Here is a 26379-nt window from a genome sequence, read left to right as displayed (position 1 = left end):
ACTGGGTAGAGCCAGTTCGGGAAGTATTGCCTTGTAGTAGAAAGCAGTCAATTTTGATACCATAATATCTTGCCATAAACTTGTATCCCTCAATATCCTTTCAATATGAAGATGATATGGAATGGTCCTACGTACCACAAAATCCACCCAAGGTAATTTGACAATGTTTATCTAACCTTGGCACTGATTAAAGAAATTGTGGGTTTTTTAGACGAAGAGTTCCATTATGCAATTCCAGACAAAAGTTCCTCTCTGTAGCCACCTCCTGGAAAGACATTTTCTTATTTTGGAGGAGATTTTTCACTTCTACAAGCCCATACTCACTTAACCACCTGGGCTAGCTACCAGGAACTTGTTGTTTTCATCCATGAGTAGGCCTACAGGAGATACAGTCACGTTTGAACCTTCCTCACTCCTCTTCCTGATATATTCCTTAACGGTGACAGCTTCATTGTTCGTTCCATATGCTGTAAACCGAATGCCTGTGAAGCCCTTGTACTATAGATCCTTTACCAATGGTGTGACATTCCGGTTGACGTTATTGAGTACAACATCCCCAAATCTGGACGAAGTCAGTCGCTTCTTATGTTCTTCAATCAACACAAAAGTGAGAGACTTCTCTCTCGTTAAAGCTTCGATCCCTTTAAGTTTGCCACTTGTTAGTGTTATGTGAGTGGACATATACTTTGTAGACTCCTCATGTCCTTATAGTATAGTGTGGTTTGACCTCAACTAACTTAGACATTGCATGCGTGGTTAGCACACTCCAGCTTCTCTATATGCTTTCACCATATTGGTACTTGTTGTTGCACTCGTGCATAAAAAGAACTGTCACCATGTGCTATGAGACGAATAAAGCGAACTCCGTGCAGTTTTTCAGTCTGCATAAACCCTTCAACAATGATATCCGCCTCCATGGCCGGACTGGTTTCATCTCAATGTTTGTTACGTACTCGTATGTAAAATAGTTTGCCAGTCACAGCTCCAAAAATGACGACAACTCCTCCTAAGGCATTGTATGTATGCTTGTGAGATCGTTTAGACCCCCATCATCAACAACAGATATGGATGGCACTTATTGATGGTAGTCATTCCTTTCAATGGTTAAACGTCTTTTCTCGGCTCCAGCAGCTAGCATGTCCTTCTTCATATCTGTGTGCCACAGGTCACCGATTTCCTGTTCCGCTGCAGTGAGCTTGGTTTGTCCTATTCCTGGTATTCCCATGGTTGCCAGCATTTCATTTGTGGAAGAAAGACCTCCTCCAGTGACCATAGCTCCCCATACTGCTCTCAAATTAATGTCATACATAGTTGATCCTGGTACCTTACGTCTTGTTTCCATTTTGAAGGCTTGACCACATCCACAACAAGATAACTTCAGCATACTAGCAAATCCATTTTGCTTCACCTGTTGTAGTTAAAAGTTGTGGTTTGCCCTCTTTAGCTAACATACTAGCAGCTGGACATAGTGCACAATGAGTAGCAACCTCTATCATATGGCTATGAAGATAATCTATGTTCAAGATACGGTTTCCATCTAGCTTTGCTTCGCTCAGAGCAGAAATGTTTATACGTGTTACTTCAGAGTTCAAACTCAGTACTTTCATTTTAAGAGATGTTGGAAGTAATATCCTTGCAATAAAACGGGTCGCCAGTTCTCCATTAACAGAATATTTTCTATGGATTTGGTAGCTTGGTTGTTTTCTAACCTGGTTTTCGAAATCATGAACCCTGTCCATTATCGGTTTATGTCTCTGCTTAAACAAGTGTGAATTGATACCCCTTGGTGCATTGAGGTTTATGTTTAAAGAGAGTACTTATTTGAAGTAATTCTTCTAAGTTAAATCTTTTTTAGTGCAATATTTGATATTCTTCACGTGGGTCGCCGTAGAATTAAATCAGAATCTATTTTACCGAGCAAACATGTGGGTCGTTTAGTGGGGTTTCCAATGGGTTTTACAGAAAAAATCTTTCAGTTTTGGTCATGTAATATGCCTTTTAAAAGATAAAAAAACAATTGAGTATTACACATTACTTATTCAGAAAGCTTGCATTAAAATTCTGATAAATCATTAACATGAGACAAAGTTAAAGGAATTGTACGCCATGGTGAGGTGACGACAACAATCCAGTTTGACAGCTGTCAAAAAGAAAAAAGGGGGGGGGGGGGGACTTTTCCATAATTCACCTTGCACAAAGGCTCTCTCTGGGTACCGCAGCCATATAAAAACCGGAAGTGCCAAACAACATATTTGCTCGAAATTCCTTCCGTGCCAATGTAAACCCTTCCAGTGACACAATTGTATTAAGTACTTCTCTTACCGCATATAAAGCTGACAATCGATCGCATTAATATATCTCAACAATTAAGTATGATATATTACAGCTAAAAAAGTATTTCTGATGTTTTTTCGACACTTTTATCGACGAGCATAAGGATATTGTAAAGGTGAATCGTCTAAACATGGTGGACCAGCGCGAATATATGCTGTTGTTGCAGGAAGCCACTTTTCAATTTCGCCCATTAAGTACAATCAGTTGGAGATCACAACATTGTGGTAGAGGATATAAATTCTAGATAACTTTGTGCATCTAATCCTCATGTATATGAGGATTTTCAACACCAGTTTAACTTGAGATCAGACTTTAAATTTTCAAACAAACCTAGATAAAATTTACCTTCCGAAATGCCGTGTTTCCATAACACCCTAGCTACCTTTTTCAATATATATACTTCTTATCAAAATTCCGAAATCTAATACCTGTAGTAAGGTTACCTGTGTTTCTATTTCATTGTATTTGCTTATTAATGACCGAATGCCTTGAACCTGTAACTGTGCGACAAAAAAAAATCCTTTTTTTTTAAGTATTAATTAGCCTCTTCAGTCGTAATACATGTATGTTGAACATTTCTCTTGGGAAGACACATGGCATGAAGATTGAATTTTATAACTTGTAACTTATTTAATAATTTCGATAATTAATACGTCAATCCCTGTTTTTAACAACCGCAAACTTCTAGGTGTATTTATGAATAGCAGTGGTACATTTAAATCACACATGGAAGATATTTTAAACAAAACTACAATATATATAGCAACGATAAGCAAATTAAAATACATTTTTATAGGAAAAAAATAGAAAAAAATACATCTCATTTTTATGCGATCACTTTTCGAGTACACCTCTGAAGTACGGGATAACTGTAACGCAACTTTAACTATTAATCATGAGAATATGCAGTATGAAGCAGGTAGAATAATTTCTGGTTTACCTATCTTTACTAAGAAAGAATTTATCGATATGGAACCTAAGTGACAGTCATTAGCAGATAAACGAAACAAAATAGATAACTGTGTGCTTTATAATAGTTGTAACGATAACTCCCCTTCTTATCAAAAGTCCCTACTCCAACCCATAGTGTCTAACCATACTAATTATAATCTTAGAAATAAGTCACATAATTGTCTTCATACCAAGTCATATTCCATGAACAACCTTACAACAGAGCCAAATTAGCCTAATCAATCAGACATTTTAAACCTTTTTAATATACCAAAATACATTCCCAACAAAAATTAAACAATTCTTCGAATACGCCCAAAGAAAATTCAACATAATACATTATCAATTACGCATTCGCTCTAGTCGGTAAAAATATGATCTTCATAAAGCCCATCTTTCAGAGAGCTTTTCCCGCGAATGTGGTCACCACTGTGAAAAATCATTTCATTCCTTACAACACTGAAAACGATGATCGAGTGCGCATGTGGGTTAATGTTGCGTCCCGTTTTGTTGCTCATTAGTGTATTCATGTAAAAAATACATTGTTGTACATTGTTGCAACTTGTACATTCCAATGACGTCACATTGTTTACAGATCCCGCGTTGTGTCTGCACTGCCTGACACGAAGGCTTCATTCTGTGTTTTTTAGTGTTTTTGTTAGTTTTCTTACTATTCAATTGATCAGGTATGATTAAACAACCCCAATCAATATGAGGTGTGAATGTAATTTTAAGTTTAAACGGCATGTTGCGAAAAATACTTCAACTTTCACTTTGACAGTGCATTCGTGATCGGAGCTTCGATCGGCTGCCATGGCAACGACGAGGACGGTGGTTTTATCACAGTGTCGAATTTATACAAACTTACATGTACAGCCGAAAACGTCTAACTATACCTTATGTCTTTGGAAATCATCTGTAAATAATTATTTGAATTAATTACGATCCATTGCATTCGTTTATTAACGTTTGTTCTTTTCTATGTGCCGATTTCGATACTTAAAACACTGAAGAGTTCCAATATTGGAGAATGAACATTAACACTTGCTCTATAAATCGTCCTAGAGCACCCGACTACCCTAAATCAATAACTATGAAACAGGTAAGAGCGTGAAGGTAATTGTATGAGAACAACGAAAAGTGCTGTACATTCTTACGAAAATGACAAACATCGTCAAAATTACTTAAAAAGTAGTCAATTAATCGGCACTTCGTCAATTAAGACCAGTTTATAACGCCGTTATGTAACCATACTTGAATAAATAGAAGAATGTACAGCACTTTTTCTCGGTTTCTTAGCACGATGAATAAGTGCATCATATTTGTTTGTACGACAAAATACGTTGGTCGGGTGCTCTGGCCATATTTACCAACCAAGTGTTAATGTAGTCCTTCGTGCCGGTCACGTGACCACGCGAGAACAGGAGGACCGACGAAAACATCCCGATAAAGACGTTGGACACCTAACATTAAAATCCGATCAAGAAAACAAACAGAACTTACCGGGAAATCATTAAATATTGAATTTATATGAAAACATGACGATTTTTGTTCTTTTTAATTATAAATGCAACATTAACCCACATGCGTGGAACATCTTCTCCTTGGGGAAGCAAATCTCGATAGTAACCATATTATTATTATTTGCAGGTCTGTACAAATGTTTATATCAGGTTCTAAAAAAATATCAATATTTGATACGAATTTGTCCTGTTAAATACTCAGACCGCTAATTATATTCTCTTCCTTGTCTTTCTTTCTCTTTCTGCCACTCTCCTCCTATCCAATCCAAACCCCTCCTTCCAACACCAACAGTGTATAAGTTCTAGTAGAATGTATCATTTATCGTATATATATCAGTAAATTTCATATGGTATTGAGTGTAACTGGTTTCACTTGTCATGGAACGGACATAAGCTAAAGATATGTATTAGAAATGAGACCAAAGAAGGATTGCGAGTGAATAAGGAGAACGATACTGAGCATAGGATATGAAAGGAATCTGGAGTACCCGGGAAAAAAAGCCCAGTTGGTCGGGAAAGTGAACCCACAGCTTTGATGTCCGATCTGGGAATCGAACACATGCCGCCTAAGTGAAAGGCAAGTTTGGAACCACTGGATAGCCGACCATCGGGACTATATCAATCCTTAAAGATGCAACATCTTCGACAAAGAGTCATTAGGGTTAATAGACAAGAATAGACTGTTATATAATTTATACAAAAATTTACATTCTTTTCCCACCAACCAAATGTTTGAGCTTCTTATCCCATCTTTTCAAAAGTAGCTGAATAAAAGTTAATTGCGTTCTGATGAAATTCGACCGAGATCTGCTTCGATTGTTTGCGTGCATTTTTCTATTTATAATGACATTATTTTTACTTGATTTCATTTGTTGGTGTTGGTGGGTACCATGTTAAGCAATTTTATGAGAAGCAATCCATACGCTGTCAGCGACGTAGTATCTTTAAAACTAATTACTAGCCCAATACATAAATAGCCGGTGGAGAGAGTTGTTTGTACGACATGTTTACTTACAATATTTGTCATCGGAGAGTGCATAGAAGGGAAAAAATCGTGTTAAATATTCAGGGAGAAACCTAAAAAAGACAAAAATGTCATATACCTTTTCGTTGACGAGAAAAATACACACCATACTTAAATAATTCACTCGTCACATCTCGACAGATTATCTTTATCGAATCCGAAGGATGCCGAATCATCCGAGATTAACCAAATTTTAAATCATTGTCAATTCATGGCCTCTTTGGCAAAAATAACTACAGCGGAAACCTTCAGGTGCTAAAAGGAGCTCGAGTTTAACTTTTGTTATTTCGGATGAAATTCTTTTTAATTCCAAATGTATCACTTCGAATGACAAGAATAGGTGTACACCGTGCACCTCGTCTACTGTTTCGAAGGCAGGCCAAACTGTCTCTTTTCTTGTAAATTAATTTATATACTGATTTTTGTAGCATGATGATATTATTTTCCTGTCTTATCGAATGTGTATCATAGTACTTTTATACTATAATACATGTCAAATCCATGTGGTCTGTGAGCCTCACATTGAAGGATTTGAATTTTGGCGGACATATTATATTATTTTTCAACATAATCCCATTCAGTATCTTTTCCAGTGGTGTTTAAGTACATCAATGCAATTTTTATTGAGCTTCATTTATTGGCTGATCAGAAAGTCATCCACTGCATGCATGCCGTCACCATCGAACTGAAAGTTGGTGCCTGAAATAGCTCTTTTCAGTTTTGGAAATAGATGAAAGTCTAATGGAGCGAGAGATGAGGTGAATAAGGCGGGTGTTCAATCAATTTAAAGCCACAATCGTGATTGGCGGCCATAGCAATGACAGACTTGTGAACAGGATTATTGTCCTGATGGAATTACACACTTTTAGTGAGCTTTCCGCGGCGCTTAAGTTTGAAATTTTCCAGTAACTGCCTCAGCAGTGAAGATTAGTATGTGCAATTGATTGTCTGTCCCTTTTGGATATAATCTATCAGCAGAATACCAACTGCATCCATGGAAACCGAGGCCATAACCTCCCCAGCTGATGGAACAGTGTTTGCCTTCTTTGGTGAGGGGAGGGAGGGTGCTTCCATTGTTTCGATTGTTGTTTGGCCTCTGGGGTTAAAATGATGGACTCATGTTTTATCCATAGTGACAATTCTCTGAAACAAATGGTAGGATTTTCCTCAAAAAGGTTAAAATTAGCACGCGATGATGTGGGCTTGGTGTGCTTCTGATCACCTGTCAGACATTGACAGGCCTTCCAGGGCTGGGATCATCCTCACAGCTGTGTCGCCACCCATCTTTTCACTGTAGCATATGAAGAGGCATCTTTCCCTGGTATTGCTACCATATCATTATGGATATCCTTAGGTGTTAAATCTTTTATGCAAATATTGGATCACTGCTCTTTCACCGACTTTGTCCATTTTGCAAATGTCGCTTGTCTTGTTTACTTTAGAGGGCTACCTCGTCGATATAAACTAACCGAATGAGACCAGTTTTTGGGTACACGGCCCTATATAGGCAGAGAATAGCAGGGCTTAAAAAGAGTACCTTCCTTCAATACGAGGCTCATAACATATCAATCATCACTCGTATGTTTTATAAAGGTCATTTATTTTTCAATCTTACAGTTTTTGTTTTAATTGTTCTACATCTTAATTTTGATTTTTTTCGCAAGTTTTTTTTCTATTATCTATTGATTTATTTAGTAACCAATTACAGTGTAATTAAATTTATTTCTACCACAATAGCTGGATGTCATTCAAATCTAACGGCATGAAACATACATTGCAACTGATGAATAACATTCAGTTTATACCACAAATGAAATAAACTCTTAACGCGTTTTGATTTGTTGACACTTGACCTTTGACCCGGACTATTGGCTAATGCTTGAATGCCGCTTCACGAGGTCCCGGAAATGATAACGCACAGGAAGTAGTTCGCATTTCCTTTTATCATATTTTCTTAAAATGTATAGAGTTTTCTGTCAATTTATTGTTTTGAAAATAATGAACTTGCTTATCATTTGTTATGATTTTTAATAAATTGTAAACCTTCCACACATATCCGAAATTGTCAGTTTTGCATATCAATTAGCAGCATTTCACTTTAGGTCCTATCCTTACACCCCAACTGATATTGTGAAAAGAAAACACGTTGACACAAAACAGGCCAATTCATCCTCAAAGTAGATTCACTGATATGGAAGATTTTATATGTTATTTTTTTCACTCTCGTTAGTTATTTTTCCAGACTTACAAAAAAGTACCGCTAAATATATTGTTTTTGGAATTTTTCAAAAATTAACTAAATCGAGTGCAATAGATGTCATATACAAAGACCACTGGTTGTGTAACTTCCTTATATTTATTTATTTTCATTTTCATTTCCCTCTGGTAGTAAACAGGGAGATTTACTGTCTCGGGTCATATGTCCTTGAGCATTACATACTTAACCCAGTTACGAGTAATGTTGCTCACATTACCTGACAGGTGTGATGTTTAATTAGTTTTCCCTTGGCATCATGACTGTTTGTATACCTTTTTGAATTAATTACATGCAAAACATTGCACGTGTTCGGGATCTCAGCAGAATGTTATTTAGCTTATTATATCAGTGAAGATTATTTATGAATTGTGAAGATTGAAGAATGCATTTCGGCTATAACAGAACGAATTGCTGAATATAGATTTAGATTTATAGATGTGTTTTTTTTGCATTCAACGGACAGTTTCAATACATTTATATCATATTATTATCACACTGACACATTACTTAACGTTACATATTAAGTATTTCTTTTCTCTATCTTAATCACTCTTTCGGTATCCTTGCGCAAAAAGACTGACTTGACTAGTTTTGTGCATGGTTCAATCGGAATATCATTTGTACTATAAGAATTAGGCGAGGGGTTCCGATTGACGTACGGTTATCATAAGCTTCATTTCATTCATTCTAATTCATATTGTATAAGTAATGTACATGTACTTATCACAAACTTACGTCAATTCGCAACTGATAAGCCATGTATGATAAACTTCGTAACAGTGTGATATTGGTTTTGTTTACATTTGCGGTGTGTATCTTTTTCAAAGCCTCGATCCGATTGGTTGTTTCTGACCTCAAGCGATTCAGATATGCTAACCGGTGACCTTTGATCATGTACTACTTTTATCATCGCTTGCTCTTTTTGTTGTCATGCGTTAATAATAAAAAAAAATCAACATGGCCACGTTTTCTGGCTTTGCGGGAGGTCAACATTATAATTTGCGAGACTTTGTCAGAGGGGATGTCGTTAATGGTATTAGGTTCACGGTGATTAGGGATCATCTTTTGATATCGTGTTCTTTGGTACAATAATTGACCCACTTGTTCTAGATAGCCTACAACCCGCCTCCTCGTATGTTCACACGTGAGGTAGCCACCGGCTACTACATATTCATAAAGAGACTACATTAAACTGACACTGACTAAAGACTCGACGATATTCATAGCAATAAAAAAAATGATATTAATAAGGACGTAAGACTTTGAAGCTATGCTGATGTTTTCGCTGGCTTTTCTAATTTGTTTCATAATATTGCCCGACATATGGCATACGTAAATCGAATCTACCGGATACAACAACGCGACTATCGGCAGTTGTTGCTTACAACAGGAAAATGTGTGTTTGTGTTTGTTTTTTGTCTGCGTAATTCAGGCTATAGATAACCGCTGTAAAGAGTATTTACACTTGTGTAGCTAACTGGTCGTTCAGGTTACCTCGTAAACCTATATATAGGCCTCTAGCTGTGTCATTTGTCGGTGTTTGTGCGTTATAAGTTGATGGACCGTAACATCCGGAAACCTCTCCGCAGCGCGCATATATCCTATACACATATACCTTCAAATGACGATACTGAGGGATTCATAAGTCGTGCTAGCCGTGCACCGAACGCGTGTATGGTGCTACGTGCATGTCACGGCAATACAGTTAAATACAGAATCGCAGGTAAGTTATTTTCAAGTTTTATAACTTGTCATTTTGTTTCTTTGTTATTTTTAATTCAAAATTATAAAAAAATGACAAAATTCTGTTTTCCAATACAGCAGTATCTGATTCAGTTCTTAACCGCTTGCCTGCTCGTCTTGAATTATTTTTCATATGCGAATTAAAGGCGAATACTCGAAATATACCAAATATAGACAGTATCTTTAAATAAGCTTCTAATACTACTGACACATGTGGCTGTAGCATTTATTGATCGACAAATGTATTTCCCCTTTTAGATGTTTTCATTGCTTTCGTAATGAAAGATTTCCTCTCGGTTACTATATATTTTCGGGGTAAATCTAAACGCATGTGAACCTCAATAAACGGCTATAACTGATAAATAACCAGACAGTAAAGCCATAGTTTGTTTTTCGTTTGGTATTTCGGGGTTTAACGTCCTCTCAACAGCCAGGATTATATGGGGACGGAAAAATAAATTGCCATAAATTGTATTAGGATTATGAACGGCTTTTCCAAAATTAGTAGTTTGATATATAATTTTGTAAAAGAAGAGTACATATTAAAAATCATAACTGTGATAACATCTCCGAAATTGAGATAAGGAAGTGGGTTTCACAAATGATATAAAATCATTCACATTTCTAAGAAAAAAAAATGCTGTAATTTGTCTAATTTTCAACAATTTACATTTGTATCATCAACATGTTAAAAAATAAGCACCTTTGAAGATCATAACTAGGGCAGTCAAAGAAAAAGTGATAACCATTCCTATAAGGACTGCTACATAAGCATCCAGGATTAACACGAAATATGACGTTTCTGAGAAAGCTGCATTGGTGACGGAACTTGCTAGGTATTACACATATTTTTTTCTAAAGATAGAAAACTAAATAAATAAATAAATAAATAGATTAATAAATAGATTAATAAATAAAGCAAAACTGTAGTCAGCAAATCTTAAATCTAAGGGATAGATTTCGAACATGCCCGCACAAGGTCTCGCGCGTAATCAACAGTTGAATTTGGGTAAAATCGATGATTCAGTGGCCTATCCGTTCCGGATTCGCCAACGCGCTGTAGATTCACATTGGTGAAAGGAAAAGCACCGACAGTTATTCCAACGCCTGACTGTTGTTCGTCAACTCACAGGCTGCACAACTATGGCGACAGATGGGGAGGGAAGGATATCAATGTCGTAGGTTGCGAATTTCCGAATATTTTATGACATCGTGAATAGCCACACGGAATGTTCCCTATATTTATCGGTGAGTGATTGTGTATTACATCTGTTGTTAAGCATAGATAATATTAGTATACTATATCTGATCCAGAATCCAAACAAAAGTACAATTTGGAAACATCATTCATTTTTATGATAGATCTGCACAAAATACACAATGACTTACTCACGTAACGGAAAGCATTGGCTCTATTTTGTGTGTCTTGTATTACGGCTTTGTAGGCACAATGAGGACATAATTATCGTCAATTATTACAAAAAAAATCCAGTTACCTTCATTTTCAACGCATTCGCTGGCATTTCCTTGACCGTCTTAACCATACAGAAATGTGTTTTCTTTTGCGGGTCATTTTCGCAACTACAATTTGTAGATATCAGAAAAAAATGTTGATATGTATAAGTTATGAAGCAGTGCATGTGTAAGGTAAAATGATTATTTTAATGTACGTAAATACTAAGTGAAACCCTGTTTATATATAAATTATATGTTTTTAGACATACATGACCCCGCTAGCTATAATGGTCCTTCACAAGTGTCTGAAGTATCATAATCCTTAAAGGAATGAAACATCCTAAACCTTCATGGAAATGAAGAGGGTTCATAATGATTTTCTTAAAATTGCAATGGCAGCCTTGGCCCAGCAACCATGACACTCATATTTGTCCGAAAAATTATTATCCTAAATAAGAACCTGAAGTTTGATGAAAATAAAAATGCCTCAAAGAAACCCGATTGAGCGCTGAAAGGGGTTATCTAGAGAATAAAAAAACGGTGACCTTGACCTGGAACAAACAACCTTGAAACACAAACTTGTTTGAAAAGTCACGGTCCTTTATATACCTAGTAATTGGGTGAAGTTTGATCAAAATATCTCAAAGAATGAAGCTCGAAGAGCGCTAACGATTTATCTTCTGAAAATAGTGACGATGACCTTGACCTTGACCCAAAAATCATAAAATTTCAATTTTATCCGAGATATTACGGTTATTTATCAATATTTACATTTTCACTTCGCTCCGCCTCAATGAACATAGTAAACTCAGATCACTTCATTTCCCGTTGAAGATTTTGGGTCGCGTGCTTCTGTTCTGAGAGACGAATCACTTTCTTGCCGGCGTGTGAATACATACACTGAGTTTACAATGGCGATCGAGTTCTGTACCGCCTCAGACTTGAATACACTTTCACTTTGTGAATTGTGTAACATTGTTATAAACACATATGAACACAAGTGGAATAGCCGCTTTATGTGCTAATAAAAATGCCAGTATAATGCAGACAGTTTAGAAAACAGGATCTGACAGAACACTAACACTCTCGATAGCACCGAGCTCATGACCTATGTAGCGCAGTAGGTCTAACGTTAGCTGTATCTCGAATGTCATGCTTAATACCATTTCAATGGTCACAGAAAATAAACCTCAATTTAAACACTATTTAACAACACAAAACAGACTGGCAGCATAAGTATGCTATATCGAGAACAGGGACACATTATTGTCGTAATTTGACTCAATCTAAACATATGGAGGACACAAGTTTCCGGCCGTCGAATACCGCCAATTTTCAAATCAATGTTTCTTTACTTACTATTATCAGAATTTACATCCCAAAACTCCAGTGCGACAATGAAATCCAATATTTCAAGAACACCTTGTACATCACCAGCTAACCTGCGACTAAAATCCACATTGTTACACTTTTTCTCGAGCTCTGAATATCCCGGCTATTAGAGTGCATCACATCATTTTTTAACCGAGTCCCTGTGTCTCGTGTGACCAAATCACACACATACTATACTGTCAACACTGCACTTTAAATTCGTATTTATATAGGTATTACTAAGTTTTTATTATACAATATCATAAATGTTTATTATAAATTATTTCACCTTGAAAATATCGTATCTATGTGTATCAACATCGTAATACTCAAAACGTGTATGGCACTATATTTTGCGTTGCCTTGGCGACTAGAATAGTTGACTGTCTGCTGTTCCACTACTGTGCACACATGTACGATAAGTATAACAATGTTACAAAGTGACGCACTTACGTCACACTGTTGCGACCGAATTTTGCTATCTGGTGTAGTTTTAAATTTGGTTAACGTAAATATAAGGATTGATTGTCAACTTCATTTGCACGAGGTTCACTTCCCTTCATCAGTCCATGCAAGCAACAAAATTGACAATCAATCCTTAATTGTGTGGAGATTGATTAAAAAACTCGAGGAATGAAGCCGCTTGAGCGCTGACAAAGTTGTTTTTTTTCTAAAATAAGCAATGGTGACCTTGACCTTGACCCAAACATCCTGAAACTCAATCCTAACCGAGATATTGTGGTTCTTTATTATTGTGTGGAGTTTGATATAAAAAAATCCTCCAGGAATGAAGTCGCTGGAGCGCTGAAATCTTTGACATGCGAATGTGTATATTACCTAGAATCTACCTGTTTCAACAATAGTTAGCTACTTTTTTTTTAAAAAAGAGATTGTCATATTTTTAAATGTAAATTATTAGTTTCTAGGTTATCAAGTGACATGTGCTAGTGTTACATGTTGAATAACTGCCTTTCATTTCATATATTTTTAGATTGAACAGATTAAGTTTCTGATTTGAAATGTATTTGTATGAAATCTCATTATGTTCTATTTCAATATTAAAAATATCAACTGAGCTTATCGTACAACATAGTTCCATCGTCATTATATACTGTATATATATTATCAAGACAGGTTATTTTTGCACAGGGACTTGGCATATATTTCCAACCCATGGTTAACACAATATGTTCTCTGCCATATGCGATACAATGTATATGTAATACAATGTATATGTGATACAATGTATATGAATCATGAGTTGGTAATCGGTGCCGAATCCCTGTGATTTTATAATATAGTTAATACATGTAAAGATGTACATACACAAAATGACAAACGAAGACAAGTTTGACTTGTTTTTCTCCGGTTATCGTATATACCACGGTTACCTGATCTAAATAGTCACCGAGACGTAAAGATAACACTAAAAGGATGTTTTGACGAGGAAGTATAATCTCCATGATGACATTAATCATAGCGTCATATAATGTGGAAACCTGTATAATCTGTGAGACTGGATATATGTATCTTCCAGACATTCCAATATCAACTAAACCTAATATGGATACCTGTATAATCTTGACACCTGTATTATCTGTGTAATCTGGACACCTGTATAATCTGGACACCTATAATCTGTGTAATCTGGACACCTGTATAATCTGTGTAATATAAACACCTGTATAAACTGTGTAATATGAACACCTGTATAAACTGTGTAATATGGACACCTGTATAAACTGTGTAATATGGACACCTGTATAAACTGTGTAATATGGACACCTGTATAATCTGGACACCTGTATAAACTGTGTAATATGAACACCTGTATAAACTGTGTAATATGAACACCTGTATAAACTGTGTAATATGGACACCTGTATCAACTGTGTAATATGAACACCTGTATAAACTGTGTAATATGGACACCTGTATAAACTGTGTAATATGGACACCTGATTAAACTGTGTAATATGAACACCTGTATAAACTGTGTAATATGGACACCTGTATAAACTGTGTAATATGAACACCTGTATAATCTGGACACCTGTATAATCTGGACACCTGTATCAACTGTGTAATATGAACACCTGTATAAACAGTGTAATATGAACACCTGTATAATCTGGACACCTGTATCAACTGTGTAATATGAACACCTGTATCAACTGTGTAATATAAACACCTGTATAAACTGTGTAATATGAACACCTGTATAAACTGTGTAATATGAACACCTGTATAAACTGTGTAATATAAACACCTGTATAAACTGTGTAATATGGACACCTGTATAAACTGTGTAATATGAACACCTGTATAAACTGTGTAATATGAACACCTGTATAAACTGTGTAATATGGACACCTGTATAAACTGTGTAATATGGACACCTGTATAAACTGTGTAATATGAACACCTGTATAATATGGACACCTGTATAAACTGTGTAATCTGGACACCTGTATAAACCAGACCTGCATCTTGAAACCGATATAATCTGTATAAGCAAGATACCTGTATAAACCAGGGCCCAGTTGTTCAAAAGTTGATTAGCTTAATCACTTGATTTGTGAAAATCTCATTTCGCCTTTACCTTAAAACCTCCGAGTGTATATTCCTTAAAACAGACAAGTAGGAAGAATATTCAAACATAAACTAAACCTGTGTAATCTGGAGATCTATATAAACAAGACATTCAAATATAAACTAAACCTGTGTTATCTGGAAACCTGTATAAACAAGACATTTAAATATTAACTTACCCTGTGTAATCTGGAGACCTATATAAACAAGACATTCAAATATAAACTAAACCTGTGTAATCTGGACACCTGTATAAACAAGACATTCAAGTATAAAATAAACCTGTGTAATCTGGAAACCTGTATAAACAAGACATTCAAATATAAACTTACCCTGTGTAATCTGGAAACCTGTATAAACAAGACATTAAAATATAAACTTAACCTGTGTAATCTGGAAACCTGTATAAACAAGACATTTAAATATAAACTAAACCTGTGTAATCCGGAGACCTGTATAAACAAGACATTCAAATATAAACTAAACCTGTGTAATCTGGACACCTGTATAAACAAGACATTCAAATATAAACAAAACCTGTGTAATCTGGACACCTGTATAAACAAGACATTCAAATATAAACTAACCTGTGTAATCTGGACACCTGTATAAACAAGACATTTAAATATAAACTAAACCTGTGTAATCTGGACACCTGTATAAACAAGACATTCAAATGTAAACTAAACCTGTGTAATCTGGAGACCTGTATAAACAAGACATTCAAATATAAACTAAACCTGTGTAATCTGGACACCTGTATAAACAAGACATTCAAATATAAACTAAACCTGTGTAATCTGGACACCTGTATAAACAAGACATTCAAATATAAACTAACCTGTGTAATCTGGACACCTGTATAAACAAGACATTTAAATATAAACTAAACCTGTGTAATCTGGACACCTGTATAAACAAGACATTTAAATATAAACTAAACCTGTGTAATCTGGACACCTGTATAAACAAGACATTTAAATATAAACTAAACCTGTGTAATCTGGACACCTAGTATAACAAGACATTTAAATATAAACTAAACAGGTGTATTATTGATACCTGTCTCAACCAGACACTAAAATGTTAACCGAACCTGTGTGATCGTGAACCTGCATAATCTGTGTGATCTGGAAACTTGTATCAACCAGACCTTTCTTTTTTTTGAATAACATTCTATCATAGACTAAAACATACTATATATGTACAAATCACAGATGTACAGTACATATTGTTAGATTGTATCTGGAAACCTGTGAATCCCGGACAGAATGTCGGCTGTACCGAATTCGGTGACAGATGCCTCTTTATTTCCTTTACAGGTGTTTCCTTGACATTAATCTTAATATGACCCTGGCTGGTGAGAGAACGTTCGTTTTAAGGCAAAATTTAAACATGACAGTGTGCAAGTGATCTGACCAAGCCCTGATTCTATATTTTCACTAAGAAAGTCGAGAACATGACTGATGTAGCAGACTAGGAAGTCGACATCAGTTTCCGTGCTATCACGAAGACAATCACGATCTTACAACAGCCTTCCTCAACACACGCATGTATCTCGTACATGATAGGATGTTAAAACGGAGTTAGTTCCCTTGTTGAACTCCACTAGTATCCGATACGGATATTGTCGTATCTCCGGACAACTTCCGGTCCTCTAGGGTTTTGTATCCTTGTTTGTATCACTATTTATTGTACTTTGTGTTTTCTGTCATAAAATTTAACTACGTAAATCAAAGCTTGTATCTCTGGGGAAAACGTAACAAAATATTCCCATTCATGACAATATATATTGGATATAGAATTAAATTAGCATATAGCTTTGTTTTCTGCATATAAAACATGCATACAAAGTATAGTATGATTTATTCTAGGGTATATTGCACATCAAGCTGTTGCATATATATTCAAATGAATACATATTCTAGATGCAAACAGTGTTGGCATTTTCAGCCGTGTCCCTCTAATACCACACCAATTAAACGCAATCCCTGGTAGATGTTTAAAATCCTCTTCTTGGTGGTCATTTAATAACGAATGGCGGTTTTTTCGTTCAAAATATATTCAAACTAAACATTATTATTTCTTCAATTGTTTTTTTTGCTTTTTGTTCGATCTTGAGCATATTCTTTGCCTATATATATACTTTCAAACTCCGGAAACGAATACCGGTTCCAGGTTTATGAAATAGTCCAACATTGTTATCTCGAATGTAGTCAAGCAACACTGTTATCTCGAATGTACTCAAACACTGTTATCTCGAATGCAGTCAAAGATTGTAATCACGAAAATATTCAAACATTGTTATCTCGAATATAGCCAAACCTTGTTATCAGGAATATAGCCAAACCTTGTCATCTCGAATATAACCAATTGTTATCACGTATGAAGCGAAACCTTGTTATCTCGAATATAACCAAACTTAGTTATCACGAATATAGTCAAACCTTGTCATATCGAATATAACCAAACTTTGTTATCACGTATGAAGCGAAACCTTGTTATCTCGAATATAACCAAACTTTGTTATCACGAATGTAGCCAAACCTTGTTATCTCGAATATAACCAAACTTAGTTATCACGAATATAGTCAAACCTTGTTATCACGAATACAGCGACACCATGTTATCACGAATACAGCGACACCGTGTTATCACGAATACAGCGACACCGTGTTATCACGAATACAGCGACACCGTGTTATCACGAATACAGCCACACCGTGTTATCACGAATACAGCCACACCTTGTTATCACGAATACAGCCACACCGTGTTATCACGAATAAAGCCACACCTTGTTATCACGAATACAGCCACACCGTGTTATCACGAATACAGCCACACCGTGTTATCACGAATACAGCCACACCTTGTTATCACGAATACAGCCACACCTTGTTATCGAAGTTTTAACTCAATGTAAATACATGTACTACATTTATTGTAAATATAAAGAACAGGAAGTATGGATATCATTATTCTTTAAACCTACATTATACAGTATATACTGAAGAATGTATAACAATGATTATTTCTCACTTGGGTCATAAAGAAAATTTAATTATTTGAAGTTACAAGGTATATTTTAGAAATATGTTTGCTATTAAAATAGAAGTTTTACCTCGAGTTAGGCAGGGTCATCGAGTTATCAGAAATCAAATCAAACAGTCTACATTTTGTCTTTTTTTCCAGACTTGTCACCCTTATTCCTGCAGTTTTGTTCCCTAACATGATTAACCAGTCTTAGAAAGACAAACTAGCTGTTATGACACAATTTAGTTGATAATAATTACTTGGCATATAATTTGCCATATTTTTACCTAACTCCTAGCTAAAATTCAAATCATTTACGTCTTTTGTACAAGCCCAGGTCACATGACAATCATATGACGTCATTCAGTTCATGGTAACAATTAAATTATTCACATTCACTTACATTAAATTCTGTACATGTCAAGAATCGTGATCTCTGAGGTTGTTTCTGGCGTAAAACTGTTCAGAACCAACTGTATGTCAGGAACAAGACTTTTGTTCTTCTAACATGTCAAGAGTAATAAGTAAAAGGTAAATAACAATGAAATACATGTATATGTTAAAACAATTAAATTAAGGCAAAAAAACAATATAATTAAGATAAAACAATAAAACAAACGTAAACAACAATGAAATATAGGTAAAAACAAAGAAATAAAAGAAACCCAATGTAATATAGGTAAAACATTGAAATATAGGTAAAAACAATGAAATATAGGTAAAACAATGAAATATATGTAAAAACAATGAAATATAAGTAACACAATGTAATATAGATAAACAACAAAGAAATATGGGTAAAAACAATGAAATAAAGGTAAACAACAATGAAATATAGATAAAACAATGAAATATAGGTAAACAACAATAAGATATAGGTAAAACAATGAAATAAAAGTAAATAACAATGAAATACACGTATAGGTAAAAACAATGAAATTAAGATGAAATATAGTTTAAAACAATTTAATTAAGGTAAAAAAACAATGACATAACTACACAATGAAGCTACAATGTTTCACAAATGTCATTTTCGCTGTGCGTGTACAGGTACGGATATCTTCCCGAATTTTTTCTTTTTTTGTCCATGTTTAAACGTTAACGCAACAGTAAATGTCATTTGAATAGCAATGGTTGTATACTGTACATTGTATGTAGATGAGGGAAAACACCTAAATTTTCACGAACATAATATCTCAGTCACGTGATCAAAATTATATAGTTATGCTCATACATTTGTATGCATTATTGTAATTTCTTGTTACGTTTGAAATTTAGCACAATTCATGAGATGACATAATATCTGTTTCAGAGAAAAAAAATATGAAGGTGAAAACGATATACATGTTATATGATCCAGTAGGTACATAAATAGTATTTAGCTTTCATTTCAAAGCTCTCGTCAGCCTTCTGTAGTCACGTGTCCCCTTTCACGCGAGTCAGATATACTTATATGACACGGAAAAGGACGTCTAAGAGATTTCAGATTTAATTTCGACACCATCAACATCAACCTCTATCCTGCTGCTGCTGCTGCTCTTTCTCCTCCTCCATCAACCCCCCCCCCCCCCCCTTCCTCAACCCCCTCCTCCCTCAGCCCCTCCTCCGCTTCCCTCAACCCCCCTCTTCCTCCTCCTCTTCCTCCTCCCCCTCCTAATGTTTGATAATGTTGAACGTTTCTCTACGTCACGAGAAGATTAATTGTTTAACTTTACATTATACATTGAAAGACAAATTACGAAGGATGACAATTATACCATCATGACTCGTTCCATTGACCGGGTCTCGAACTCACAATTTACGTCACATAATCGCCTAGCCAGAAATACCCGCTACTGCATCCACGTTCTTTAAAAAGAACATTTCAATGGCGCAAATGGCTGGCACGATACTCTGTCATGAGCAGTAGCATAAGTTACTATATCAACTCATACACATCACTCCTGATGGTCCGAATGGTAGTTAGCGAGGGTATTACTGTGTTTTGTGTAAAAAATGGAATTGGCACGCGTGGCAACCCACTGCCCATATACTCAATTTAATTAAAATCTAGATGGTCATTCTCACTCTGTTACATGAACATCTAACAACACCCCATAAGGTGTCGCGTCAGGATGACCTTAGTGATATGTTTATTTCACTTTCAGGGCGAATTGTCAATTTGTCAATGTCATCGAAGCAAACCATTTCGTCACATCATGCATCTAAACTAAGCCTTTTCGGCACAGCTTGTATATAGCTATGCATCGCGGGACGAAATGACTTGAGAACAATGACACTCTATGCAAGCTTTGCAGTGAAGTCATGCCAGTTCGCACATATTACATATTCACTTCCAAGATTCTGGAAGTAGTTATTTGATTGACTAATCCCAAAAGGTCACCCCGACGTGACCCCTCGTGGGATGTTGTTAGATGTTCATGTAACGGAGTGGTAAAAAGTATCTAGATTGTATTTAGATTGCCAAAAACCATGCCATATATGGACCAAGAGTTAGAAATAAGTGTCACATCCCTGTGTAAAGTATCCGGGCCGGCTACAGCTTTCCAAGTCTTGTTCACAGTACGGTTATCCCGCTGTTTCTTAGCAATAATCAATGGAATGTTACCTGGATACAGTGACTCAAATGATATAATGCACAGAAATCATTTTCCGAAGAAAATGTCAGATGTATTTCTTCTGTTTGATACATAAAGGTAATAGTGATTATATACAGGAGGACGTTTGAATCATTTGATAATATTATGGTGGCCGCTTATTGAATTTTTACACCGACTTAAGCAAACGTTATTACGTCATCTATCAAACGTCGTAGGGCGTCTGTGTCGAACAATTGCCGCGATATGATTTTATAGATTAATTTGTCAATTGATTGTTAAAAACGAGAATGTTAAAGAGTTGTACATCAAGCTATACATTATAGAGAGTGCATATCGATATATATATGAATGACAAGCTGCACCATGATTTATACAATTGTAGCTGTGCATATTATGCAACTGACTTTAACCAATCGAATCCGTTTAGATAATGATTATGGAAATTTTCCGAACTAGGATACCAGATACGAATCCGCGTTTGGTATAGTACCTCATACATCCGGTATATGGATAGTTCCGTTCACTGTATATGTGCTTCCATATCCAGCTGTAGCCCGAGTTTCCTCTGGCTCTGACACCATGTCTGGTGTAGGGTCATAGCGCACTACTATATATTAAAAATAAGGGTGCAAATACAATAATATCGGGTGTGACATAACACCTACCTTGCATATATGGATAAATGACATATTTTTTGACCACAGAACACTCATTTAGTCCCATTTAGGTGTTTTATTCCGTCCGTATAGACCCTCGCTTTACGTTTGTCAAAATTTCAAAACTATTGAACTGCCATTTTGTAAGTGACAGTAGGACCTACATACATGTCGTTAGCAATATGGCGTCGAGTCAAGTATGAAATTTTGACTAACGTAAAGCGAGGGTCTATACGGACGGAATAAAACACCTAGATGGGACTAAATGGTTGTTCTAGGGTAAATAAATATCTCATTTATCCATTTATGTAAGGTAGGTGTTTTGTCAAACCCGATTTTATTGTATTTGCACCAAATTATTAGCAACACCGAACGGTGTCGGATAATTCCACGTTTTCATATAGTAGTGCGCTCTGGCCCTACACCAGAAGTGGTGTCAGGGCCAGAGGAAACTCGGGCTACATCAGACATGGTGACAGGGCAAGAGGAAACTCGGGCTAATCCAGCTGATGAAAACCATAACGACTTCGTGTCTTGTCTCGCTATTACGAGAAAGTATCTCGTAACAACGAATTAGTATCTCGTTATAAAGACTAATCTCGTTATAACTACAGTGGAACTTCGTTAACTCGAACTCGACGGGACCATGAGAAAACTTCGAGTTATCCGAGTGTTCGAATTAAGCGAGTTGTCGTTTTTTTGTGCAAAGTTTGGTCAGTATTTGTCAACATTATATAATCATTATAACTCCGCTCTGTCGCTCATCAGTTCAGTGTAAAGACTGGTCAATACATATAAATGTATTATGTAATATTTTGTTCTATCAATCGTAGTTTGGTGTAGTTTTACCGATATACAGTCTCGATAAAGTTTCTTTCGCTTAGTTACTTCAATAACGATCTGATGTTCATGTCATGTTTGTAAAAGGAATAACGATAAAATTGAATTTTAACCGAATGTAGTTAGTATCACTTTATAACGAGTAATAATTTCGTTATTATGACCAAACTCGTTATAACGACTTAGCATTTCGTTATAGAGACTTAGTATCTCGTTATAACGACATACAATATTTTGTTTGTTTGTTCTTGTTTAACGTCCTATTAACAGCCAGGGTCATTTAAGGACGTGCCAGGTTTTGGAGGTGGAGGAAAGCCGGAGTACCCGGAGAAAAACCACCGGCCTACGGTCAGTACCTGGCAATCTCGTTATAACTAGAAAGTATCAATTTATAACAAGTGATAATTTCGTTATCACGACTTAACTCGTTATAACGACTTAGCATTTCGTTATAGAGACTTAAAAACTCGTTATGATGAGTTAGCGTTTCGTTATAACGTCTTAAGTCATCCTAGACGGTCACTGAGATTCTGACCCAGCCCTGATCCCACAGTTGTTTGACGCTATGAACCAGAATGGCATATAAAGCCCCTGGCTCCGACCCAAAATTACTTGCAATTGACAAGGGCAGGAACATCGTTTTTAAAATTTCAAGACGTGCTTTTAAAAGTCAGAGATGAAATGTTCAGCCGATTGGCTGATTTCAGCCTTTTTGAGAATATCAGCGTAATGAAAACTTGTAATTTTTCCCATTGAAAAGATTGAGTAATCTAATTTTCAGCCTTTTTGCCCTTAGTCCATTTTCATCTCTGAAAAGTTCAATTCTGACGAAAAATGACGATTCTCTCTATCCATGGATCGTTTTAAAGACAATACTCAACGTTTTCCAACGATACCAAATAATCACGTGCAATATTCGGTGTGATCCTCGCGAGATGCTTGGAAGATATTTCTCTATATTGGTAAACTTTGCCAATTCTCTTATGAGCACAGCTTTATTCGCACACTGTTAGCAAATCAAGCGCTTGCTACTAGTCGACAATATATATTTAATACTCGTCTTCAATGCAGTGGTCTGATGAAAAGATCGTCATTTGTTACTGGCCAAAATGAATACATGGGTTACTGAATACCCATCATGAAATACGCTGTTTGAACCGTTTATCCTTGAATGATACGACGTTTCTGATTGGTCAGCGACATTCCTGTGACCAATCATGAACGCAGTATCATTCAAGGACAGACAGTTCAAGCATGGCGGCTTGAGAGTTAATTGTCTATTCCTTGGCTGATGGATTTACCCCGACATTTACTCTAGCATGTGACGGGGTAGCCAAACATTGTCCAGTGAAGTAGCCACAAGCTACTACAAAAAGACCCGTTGCCCTAGAATAACCCTGGCTGTCCGTAATATTAAATAAATAAAAATATATGATATATGTCCAGTAAACAACATCTGAGTATACGAGAACTAATGCGTTACGATTCACCAAACCATAAAAGATCGAGGTATGTGTACATCTGACGTATATTTATTGGACTTAAAAGTACTAGACGGTGGTGCCAGGGGATCTCGATCAGTGAAGTATGGATAACAAGTGAACCGGGACGGAAATGAATGTAAACACAAAGTATGGATTTACACAACTGTTAATTTTAAGTCGATAAGTTTGGGTGAGGGATTCATTACTGTTTAGGTAGGTATTCCTTTTCATTAACGTTATTCAAGTAGATTGTTTCAGCTCATCAACACTATTTATGAAAAATTTTATTGTCATATACTGACGAGGAAAAAATACGTCAGTGTTTTGTTTCAATTATGCATGTTGTCATGGGCATATGAGTTTGTATATTTTGTACGTGCCTGTTTACCAGACTGTAGTCCCGGTGGCCTGTTATACAGGACTGTAGTCCCGGTGGTCTGTTGTATCAGACTGTAGTCCCGGTGGTCTGTTGTATCAGACTGTAGTCCCGGTGGCCTGTTGTATCAGACTGTAGTCCCGGTGACCTGTTGTATCAGACTGTAGTCCCGGTGACCTGTTGTATCAGACTGTAGTCCCGGTGACCTGTTGTATCAGACTGTAGTCCCGGTGACCTGTTGTATCCAGTATGTAGTCCCGGTGTTCTGTTGTATCAGACTGTAGTCCCGGTGGTCTGTTGTATCAGACTGTAGTCCCGGTGGTCTGTTGTACCAGTCTGTAGTCCCGGTGTTCTGTTGTATCAGACTGTAGTCCCGGTGGTCTGTTGTATCAGACTGTAGTCCCGGTGGCCTGTTGTATCAGTATGTAGTCCCGGTGGTCTGTTGTATCAGACTGTAGTCCCGGTGACCTGTTGTATCAGACTGTAGTCCCGGTGGCCTGTTGTATCAGTATGTAGTCCCGGTGGTCTGTTGTATCAGACTGTAGTCCCGGTGACCTGTTGTATCAGACTGTAGTCCCGGTGGTCTGTTGTATCAGACTGTAGTCCCGGTGGCCTGTTGTATCAGACTGTAGTCCCGGTGGCCTGTTGTATCAGACTGTAGTCCCGGTGGTCTGTTGTATCAGACTGTAGTCCCGGTGGTCTGTTGTATCAGACTGTAGTCCCGGTGGCCTGTTGTATCAGACTGTAGTCCCGGTGGTCTGTTGTATCAGACTGTAGTCCCGGTGGACCTGTTTGTATCAGACTGTAGTCCCGGTGGCCTGTTGTATCAGACTGTAGTCCCGGTGGCCTGTTGTATCAGACTGTAGTCCCGGTGGCCTGTTGTATCAGACTGTAGTCCCGGTGGCCTGTTGTATCAGACTGTAGTCCCGGTGGCCTGTTGTACCAGACTGTAGTCCCGGTGGCCTGTTGTATCAGACTGTAGTCCCGGTGGCCTGTTGTACCAGACTGTAGTCCCGGTGGCCTGTTGTATCAGACTGTAGTCCCGGTGGCCTGTTGTACCAGACTGTAGTCCCGGTGGCCTGTTGTACCAGACTGTAGTCCCGGTGGCCTGTTGTACCAGACTGTAGTCCCGGTGCCTGTTGTACCAGACTGTAGTCCCGGTGGCCTGTTGTACCAGACTGTAGTCCCGGTGGCCTGTTGTATCCAGACTGTAGTCCCGGTGGCCTGTTGTATCAGACTGTAGTCCCGGTGGCCTGTTGTACCAGACTGTAGTCCCGGTGGCCTGTTGTATCAGACTGTAGTCCCGGTGGGCCTGTTGTATCAGACTGTAGTCCCGGTGGCCTGTTGTATCAGACTGTAGTCCCGGTGGCCTGTTGTATCAGACATGTAGTCCGGTGGCCTGTTGTATCAGACTGTAGTCCCGGTGGCCTGTTGTATCAGACAGTAGTCCCGGTGGCCTGTTGTATCAGACTGTAGTCCCGGTGGCCTGTTGTACTCAGACTGTAGTCCCGGTGGCCTGTTGTATCCAGACTGTAGTCCCGGTGGCCTGTTGTACCAGACTGTAGTCCCGGTGGCCTGTTGTACCAGACTGTAGTCCCGGTGGGCCTGTTGTACCAGACTGTAGTCCCGGTGGCCTGTTGTACCAGACTGTAGTCCCGGTGGCCTGTTGTACCAGACTGTAGTCCCGGTGGCCTGTTGTATCAGACTGTAGTCCCGGTGGCCTGTTGTACCAGACTGTAGTCCCGGTGACCTGTTGTACCAGACTGTAGTCCCGGTGGCCTGTTGTACCAGACTGTAGTCCCGGTGGCCTGTTGTACCAGACTGTAGTCCCGGTGGCCTGTTGTACCAGACTGTAGTCCCGGTGACCTGTTGTACCAGACTGTAGTCCCGGTGGCCTGTTGTACCAGACAGTAGTCCCGGTGGCCTGTTGTACCAGACTGTAGTCCCGGTGGCCTGTTGTATCAGACTGTAGTCCCGGTGGCCTGTTGTATCAGTATGTAGTCCCGGTGGCCTGTTGTAATCAGACTGTAGTCCCGGTGGCCTGTTGTACCAGACTGTAGTCCCGGTGGCCTGTTGTATCAGTATGTAGTCCCAGTGACCTGTTGTACCAGACTGTAGTCCCAGTGACCTGTTGTAT

The 26379-nt window shown here is 37.4% G+C and overlaps 1 protein-coding gene across 2 annotated transcripts in view; it reads left to right on the top strand.

Annotated features, from left to right (window-relative positions):
* The first annotated feature begins 9653 nt into the window (after positions 1-9653).
* Positions 9654-26379, top strand: part of LOC117340977 (monocarboxylate transporter 9-like) — a 62266-nt gene continuing 45540 nt past the window's right edge. For both annotated transcript variants that reach the window (XM_033902766.1, XM_033902767.1), the window contains exon 1: positions 9654-9812. The gene's annotated coding sequence lies outside the window, so the exon portion shown is untranslated. The remainder of the gene's footprint in view (positions 9813-26379) is intronic.

The sequence above is a fragment of the Pecten maximus genome, chromosome 13 (genome assembly GCF_902652985.1).
Source record: "Pecten maximus chromosome 13, xPecMax1.1, whole genome shotgun sequence".
NCBI classification, from domain to species: domain Eukaryota; kingdom Metazoa; phylum Mollusca; class Bivalvia; order Pectinida; family Pectinidae; genus Pecten; species Pecten maximus.
The sequence above is the reverse complement of the archived record's forward strand: the minus strand, read 5'-3'. Positions and strand labels throughout refer to the sequence as shown.